The sequence below is a fragment of the Anomaloglossus baeobatrachus genome, chromosome 2 (genome assembly GCF_048569485.1).
Source record: "Anomaloglossus baeobatrachus isolate aAnoBae1 chromosome 2, aAnoBae1.hap1, whole genome shotgun sequence".
In the NCBI taxonomy this organism is placed as follows: domain Eukaryota; kingdom Metazoa; phylum Chordata; class Amphibia; order Anura; family Aromobatidae; genus Anomaloglossus; species Anomaloglossus baeobatrachus.
Window position 1 is genome coordinate 585,451,061 of NC_134354.1, and position 8,034 is coordinate 585,459,094.

General features: G+C 38.9%; 1 protein-coding gene across 1 annotated transcript in view; it reads left to right on the forward strand.

Annotated features, from left to right (window-relative positions):
- RBM26 (RNA binding motif protein 26) overlaps nt 1–7,620 on the forward strand; it is a 252,850-nt gene extending 245,230 nt beyond the window's left edge. Inside the window, exons 24-25 of the mRNA XM_075336770.1 lie at nt 705–765; nt 3,022–7,620. The gene's annotated coding sequence lies outside the window, so the exon portion shown is untranslated. The remainder of the gene's footprint in view (nt 1–704; nt 766–3,021) is intronic.
- The last annotated feature ends 414 nt before the right edge of the window (nt 7,621–8,034 follow it).

The following is an 8,034-nucleotide window of genomic DNA, read 5'->3' on the forward strand; positions in this document are numbered from 1 at the left end:
TCTCCCAATTAGAGCTAGAAGAAAAGGAATTTACGGTAAGTAAACAAAATTCCCTTCTTTTATTGTATCAAATACTTATTTCATTTAATAAAATGCAAATGAACTATTTGAAAATCATACGATGTGAATTTCTGGATTTTTGATAGGGATTTTGACTGTCACAGTTGAAGTGTACCTACCATAAAAATTACAGACCTCTCCATTCGTTGTACATGGGAAAACGTGCAAAATCGGCAGTGTATCAAATACCTATTTTTCCCCACTGATGATCTGTGTGCAGCATAAATGATCATTTCACCCAATGAAAGTGCATTTTGCTCGTTCTTCAGATGATCGGCAGCCTGTTTACTCCACAAGATAATTGAGAAACAAGCATTAACGCTCATTCACCATTATCTTGTACTATAAATTTCCCTAAACCTCCCATGTTTTGATGTTGATGCTGCAGATCAATCTGAATTTGCTGCCCTGTCCAAAGGTGTATTTGATACCAATGGAAAATGATTAGTTTGTTCTGAATTATAAAAAGAGAATTAGCAGTTGCTAACATATAATATAAAGATAATTCCACTTGTAAACACCCTCGGCTGCCTCGTCTTACTTTTTATGTGACAATAGTGTAATAAAACTGTAATTTTTAGTTTTTGATTTTACTTCCAAAGACTATCAGGGGTGTAACATCCAAATGTTCCTTTTACTTGTAGATTATATCGACTTACGGTTTTAAAACATGGCCTTCTTCATGTGCTCTCTCCAGAAAAAAAGGTAATGTCTACTTCACTGACGTTTTGTATCATTTATTTTTCCTGTTTGGTAATTCTTAGTTTAATCTGTCCGTACACATAAGAAATCTGTTGAGGAAACATTTGTTCAGCAGACGGCTATATCTACTTATTTCCTTCTAAGTACATGCCTGCTCTGCTCGGCCAAGCGATAATGTGCTTTAAATAGGGAGAAAAATAGAAAGGTGTCTGGCAGCAACTTATTTTTCCTGAAAATGAATGGAGCAGGCTAAGGAATAACAGATGCCTAATCATTCTCTCCCCAACCATTATCTATTGAATAATAATTGGGAGACCCCCACATACATTAACTGGTCTGCATTTTCTCCCACATTGTCGGGTATGGACGACTTTCATCTAATGTGGATGGAGGTGGGCATGGATCATGAATTTTTTTTTTTTGGTCTGTTATTAAAATGTCTACTGTGAAAATCTCACGTTATATTTCCCAAAAATATAATCTTAAAATCAATGAGGTAATTTGGCTGGAGATGAGGTGCTGTGTCAGCACATTTAATGCAGTACACAATTTAAATTGCCAGAAGTGAAAACTTTCCAAAATCTTCAAAATTTCCTGTTGGTAACAGACATCAGTCCATAGTTGATGTTGAATTCTTTAAAGGGAACCAACCAGCTGGTTTTTCACATATAAAGTATAGGCACTGCCATATTGGTGCTAATGTGCTGATTCAGATCATACCTTTTAGTTTAGAGTGTCCGATACTTGATAAAACCTTCTGAAATTTCGTCATTGGTGCATTGGCTGAAGTATCGGGTCAGGACTTTGTGGGTCGGGTCCTCAAGATTGCTTCTTCCTCTTTATTTACATTTTACATCACCATTGCCGATGTTGGTGGCGCATTGCTAGTGTGACATTTTTAATAAATTCACGCTGGGAATTGTCGCATGCGCGTTACGCGATCTACAGCTCCATTTTACTGAGGACAATGTAGAGATAACATTGAGCAGCGGCACATGCTCTGAGGCGAAAAAATTTTTCTGTCTGCCCATGCAGCACCGCTCATATTAATTTCCAGTGTCTTCAATAAAATGGCGCCAGAGATTGCGGTATGCGCATGTGCCGATTCCAGCACCATTCTATTGAAGACACTAACAATGCACCACCAACAGCGGCAATGTCGGTGGCATCGCAAAATTTAAACAAATAATAGGAGGTGAGCTAGAAGGAGGAAGCATGCTTGAGGACTTGACCCACAACATCCCGCCCCATTGCTCATGCCAGTGCACCAATGATTAAGGCTAAGTTCACACTTCCGTTGTTTTAAATCTGTCAGGTCCATCGTTGCGACGCAACAACGGATCCGTTGTTTTTTAGATGTCAACTGACGCAACGGATGTGTTATTTCACAGGATTCCGTTCACAGGAATCCTGTGAAAAAATGGATCCGTTGCTTCCGTTACATCCGCTGTGCGTCCGTTTTTTGACGGATCCGTCGTGATCCGTTTATTTTTTGGGACAGCGCAAAGGGTGTGCAAAACATGCTGGGAATGCTCAGTAGAGCATGACAGAATCCAGGACCATAGACATCCATTATAGCTCTTGACAGATTGCGACGGAATTCTGACGAGTGCGTTTTTTTTGCCGCTCCAAAAAACGTTACATTAATCGTTGCTCCCGCCTGACGGTCAGTTAGTAAATGACTGATCTGTCACGCGGTGGATGCAACGCAGGGCCATAAGTCACAATCCGTCGCTAATAGAAGCCTATGGGGCCAAAACGGATTCCTGCAAAATATTTTGCAGGATACCATAATTCCTCAAGGCGACGGATTGTGACTGATGCAAAACAACGGAAGTGTGAAAGTAGCCTTAATTTGAAAAGGTTTAATAAAGGATTTTTCAGCAATCAAGCATCAAACCCCTAAACTGAAGGTATGATTTCAATCAGCGCCATTATGGCAGTGCCTGTGAAAAACCTTCTGGTTCGTTCCCTTTATGTAATGTTTTTTATCAAACATGGCAAGAGCCTAAAGAGTCTAGTAAAAAAAAAAAAAAAGGGGTTTTTTTGGTCATAGTCTGCTCAGCGACAGCTAGATGGTATTGGCCCTCTGCTGGGAAACCTAGGCAGAATACATGTGTGACAGTCACCCAAGCAGCATACCTGTTTTCTGAACATACTTTTTATAATGGTCTTATTACTTGCAAGATATCAGTTGTAGCCTAAATGGAAACCAGACAATGAGTTCACTATTTAATTCTCCACTTATTTCTCTTGCAGGTTGACTTTTCCGTTTTGGTGGTGTTCCTTAAAACTACCAACATCATACACATTTTCATTATTAAACACTTGGCCTTCCCTGTTGTGTGACACATGGGATTGTTTTGGGTCTTCCTACTTTTTCTGCATTCACCATAGCAGAAATGCGTATCACTAAAACAATTCACATGTGTATCTATTATAGACTATCGCCAGTCTGGTGATGTCCTTTTTATTTACAAAAAAAGTGGCCAGCCACAGATTAGGGACCCTTGCACCGCTCTTGCCACCAAAGGACGTGGCTATCACTGTAGAATACACAGAGACCGGGGTTCTCCCATAGAATTATTTGAGGTATAGAGATTAATCAGATGAATGAAAACTGCTCCGCTCTTGCGCTATGCAATAAGCTTAGTGCTGCCACTCATTACAGAACACCAGATGGGTCTGGAAGGAAAAAAATGGAGTTTCTTGTGCGGTCTATAGAGGCAGAGGTGATCTATTTGATGTTTTTTTTAGGGTACTGAAACCCAAAAGGATAGTGGATAAAATACAAGAAGATCGGAAAGTTTGTGAACAGACGCATTTTGGTTCCAGCATTCACTATCCTTACTTTGGTTTTAATGACTGTAAATAAATCGAGTAATATTACAGCTACAGACAGCACCATAGATGCCAATTTTTTTCTGCTTTACGTATAGACCTGACAGACCTGACATTTGTGTTCCTAATGCCTCCCTACAGGAACCGACTTTGTAGCAAAAGTTGAATCATTCGTATTGTGGGACCTTGTCATCCAGGCAGAATCCCACAGCCCTCTGCGGCCCTCCACGTTGTGAAAGGGACCCTTGTGACTGCTCTTGCTCATAAATGATATATTTAGAAAAAAAAAAAACACTCTTAGTCTATGTGCACACAGTGCGTTTTTCGCGGCGTTTTTTGGGTGCGTTTTTGGCCTTAAAACTGCATGACTTTGCTTCCCCAGCAAAGTCTGAGTTTTCATTTTTGCTGTCTGCACAAAACTTTTTTTTTTAAGCTGCGTTTTTTAGCTTAAAAAAAAATGGATATGTCAATTCTTTCCTGCGTTTTTCTGCGTTTTCCCCCATGCAATGCATTGGAAAAACGCAGAGATCCAAAACGCACCAAATCGCGATAAAAACGCATGCGTTTTTTTGCTGCGTTTTTCTGCCGCGGGTGCGTTTTTGTGCGTTTTTAGCGGCCAAAAACGCAGCGTCATAGAAACGCAGCGTGTGCACATAGCCTAAAAGGAAGAGGGTAACCTTTGATTGGTGATGGGGTACTATTTAAAGTTCAGGTTTGTAGTATGCAAATATGCAGGTTAGGAAATAAGTATAAATTATTGGGATCTCTAGGAATAGGTGTGTGTACTTTTTTAATTTGTAGAGTAAGATTAAAGTGATTTTGTCACAATGCTTTTTCCACTTAATCTTAGAGCAGCATAACATAGGGGTAGAGATCCTGATTCCAGCTGTGTCACTTACTGGGCTGCTTAGTGTATCATTAGAGGACTACTTGTCCTGCTGCCAGATAGTCCAGCAAATTCATGAGCTCTGTATAACTGTTAGATCTGCAGCAGAAAAATCATTGATTTTATCAAAATGACAGCAAATGGCTCAGTAAGTGACACATCTCAGGAATCAGGGTCTCTGTTCCCACATTATGCTGCTTTCAGATGGGGGGGTGGCAAAAACCTGGTGACATTCCCTATAATAAATACTTATCTGATACATGGAAAAGTGCCTTAATATAAGGAGGAGGTGTGAACATAGCTTTTACCCAAAACATTGTTCTTCAGTGGGCTACTTTATCTATACATGTGCACACATTTAATATAAGTGCTGACTACACACATAATGAAAAGCTACACATGAAATGGGGCACAACTTAAGTGGGTGAGAACTGTGAATGTTGCATAGCTGCCACTCACAATTCCAGCCCACTAGATAGAAATGGCACTGCCGTAAATTATGCTTTGCTGACCTGTTTCGAACATTGCCATGGAGCAGTAAGGTGAATGCTATTTTTCTTTTTTTGTTTTGTTCTTTTATTTTTTTTAACCCCTTCAGCCCCTGGGTGTGTTCCATTTTTGTGAAGATTTTTTGTTTTTTTGTTTTTTTTGCTCCCCTTCCGAGAGCTATAACTTTTTTTTATTTTTCTGTCAATCTTGCCATATGAGGGCTTGTTTTTTGTGGGACGAGTTGTACTTTTAAATGAAACCATAAGTTTTACTATATAGTGTACTGGACAACAACCAAAAAATTCTAAATGTGGAAGAACTGCAAAAAAAGTGTGATCGCACAATAGTTTTTGGGATATTTTATTCACAGTGTTCACTATATGGTAAAACTGATGTGTCGCTGGGATGCCTCAGGTCGTTGCGAGTTTGTAGACACCAAACATGTATAGGTTTACTTGTATCTAAGGTGTTAAAAAAATTCACAAGCTTGTCCAAATAAAAGGCGCATGTATTGCACCATTTTCCGAAAACCGTAGCGTTCTCATTTTTCGGGATCTATGGCTCTGTGGCGGCTTATTTTTTGCATCTCGAGCTGACGTTTTTAATGGAACCATTTTTGAGCAGATGCTATGTTTTGATCGCCTATTATTGCATTTTGCGCAAAACTTGCGGCGACCAAAAAACGTAATTTTGGCGTTTGGAATTTTTTTTGCCGCTACATTGTTTACCGATCAGATTAATTGATTTTATATTTTGATATATCGGGCATTTCTGAGCGCAGCGATACCAAATATGTGTATATTTTTTTTTATTTTTTTTTTAACCCTTTAATTTTCAATGGTGCGAAAGGGGGGTGATTTGAACTTTTAGGTTTTTTTTTTTTATTTTTTAAAACTTTTTTAACTTTTTTTTAATTTTATTTTACTAGTCCCCCTAGGGGGCTATATGGATCAACAATCTAATCGCTCTTCCATATCTGTAGATCTCCGCTACAGAGCCAAGATCTGCAGATATACTGCTTTACTCTCAGTGCTGGCACTATGACGGCATTGAGAGAAAGTGACTCATGTTAGCTACAGGCTAACATGATCCCATGATCCTTTGTTACCATGACAACCACCGACAGTCACGTGATCACGCACGTGACTTCCGGTGGGGGCGGCGGTAAGTAAAAGTAATGGCCGCGCGCATATACATCTCGCTGCCAGATTTTGGCAGCGAGTTGTAAGGGGTTAAAAGTTGCGGGTGGAATGCGATTCCACTGGTAACTTGCAGGCACACATGTCAGCTGTTGAAATCAGCTGATGTGTGTGCAGATCACCGCGGGCTGCCCTACTGATAGTGATACGATCCATGACGTACCCAGTACGTCATGGGTCGTTAAGGGGTTAATTGATCTTTGGTTGGTGTTATTGGTACTATATTATGGGGGTGGAGGCAATATGAATTGCCCACTAAATCTGGTTCAGATCAGTCACAAACCTAAAGTAGTGAACATGAAAGCAATCCTCTTTTCAGGGTCTTATTTTTCTACTTTAATGAAGAACATTATTTTTGTCCCATCCTCAGCCTGAAATGGCTGATTGCACTCAATAGCAGCTTACATAGAGAATGTTTGGTATAGTGCCTTTGCTTTGGTTTTCCTAACTGAGACATTTGACATTCCCGGGAGTATATTATAAATGTCCAATAAACCCACCTCTATCTCCGGTACAGTGTCGTGGTCCTGTTACCCGCCACTGAGTAAAGGTGAATGTGCGTGCATGCCTTTCTCCATACATTTGTTGTTGATTTCTGAGAATTGCCAAGCACACTGAACGAAGTATAAATGATCTAGACGTTCTGCCTAGAGATCCTCTTACCACCCTGTCATGTCTGTAATAACTGTTCATATTGGACAATCAGTTGTACTTACCATAGGTCCATATTGCAGAAGCTATCTCAGGTTTGTCCCTCCTAAGGCATGGGGAACCTTTAATTTACAAAAACTACACCGTATATTCACAATGCTTTTGTGGCAACATTTTTTACATTGATAGTTCTCTATTCCTTTATATATTAACACTTTAACCCTGTCATTCCTGTTGTTGTAATGTTAACGGAGGGATCTGCTTAAATAATCACTAGAGAATGGTTTTACTTTAATATTTGTCCACCAGAAATGCACATAATACTGTAGAGTCTGCTGTACTAGAATAGTCTAGTCAAAAGGAAAAAAAAGTCAACAAAGACACTTAAAACCCAGCTCAGGGCTAACCAGTAGGTCACCAGACATAGATACATATTTTCATCGTATCTTGAAATGCAGAATCTGACAATATCCTCATTACCAATGTCCATATTTACCATTTTGTGGATAAGCTACAAATACTGTATGGAATGTAATGATCCTGCCTCCAAAAATCTGCACATCAGTGTTTTTAGGTATACAATTTAATACGATAAAAACTGTAATCCACATGAAATCAAAATGCGCATTTTAAAGGTACGTTTTTGTACCAAGCAAAACATGAAAATAAAAGCTGATGTCTGTTTTACTGTTTTAAACATTTTTGTTTGTTTTTTAATTTTCCCTAACCAAATAAAGTATTTTTTTCCATCCCCAAAAAATGTTTGTTTTCATTTTTTTTCGCAATCTCAAAAGATTAAGAATCTAAATATCGGAGTTGCAAAATTGTTAATCTCATATGTGTGTTAAGTATTATAACCGATCAACTCAAATCATTGATGGGCTCCGTTCTAAGCTCCCTTGTAATAAAGATTGCTGGGCATATTTGGTGGTCTTCGTGGTAGTCATTGTCCTCATTTCCATGACCCATGTCTCTTTTAGAGGTTCCGGTTAAGAGGTTCAAAGCTTTGACAGCTATAGTTCTTTAATGTGTTTAGTTAAAGGGAATGTCATACTAAAAAAAAAATTCTCAATATTTCATACAATGTAAAGTATTTTTTATTTTTTAAGTTATATGTTTTCTTAATGTTATAAAATCTGAAAAAATAAACTTAACTCCTTTAGTGACCACTAGTGTTGAGCGAGCATGCTTGCCACTGTTCAGTAC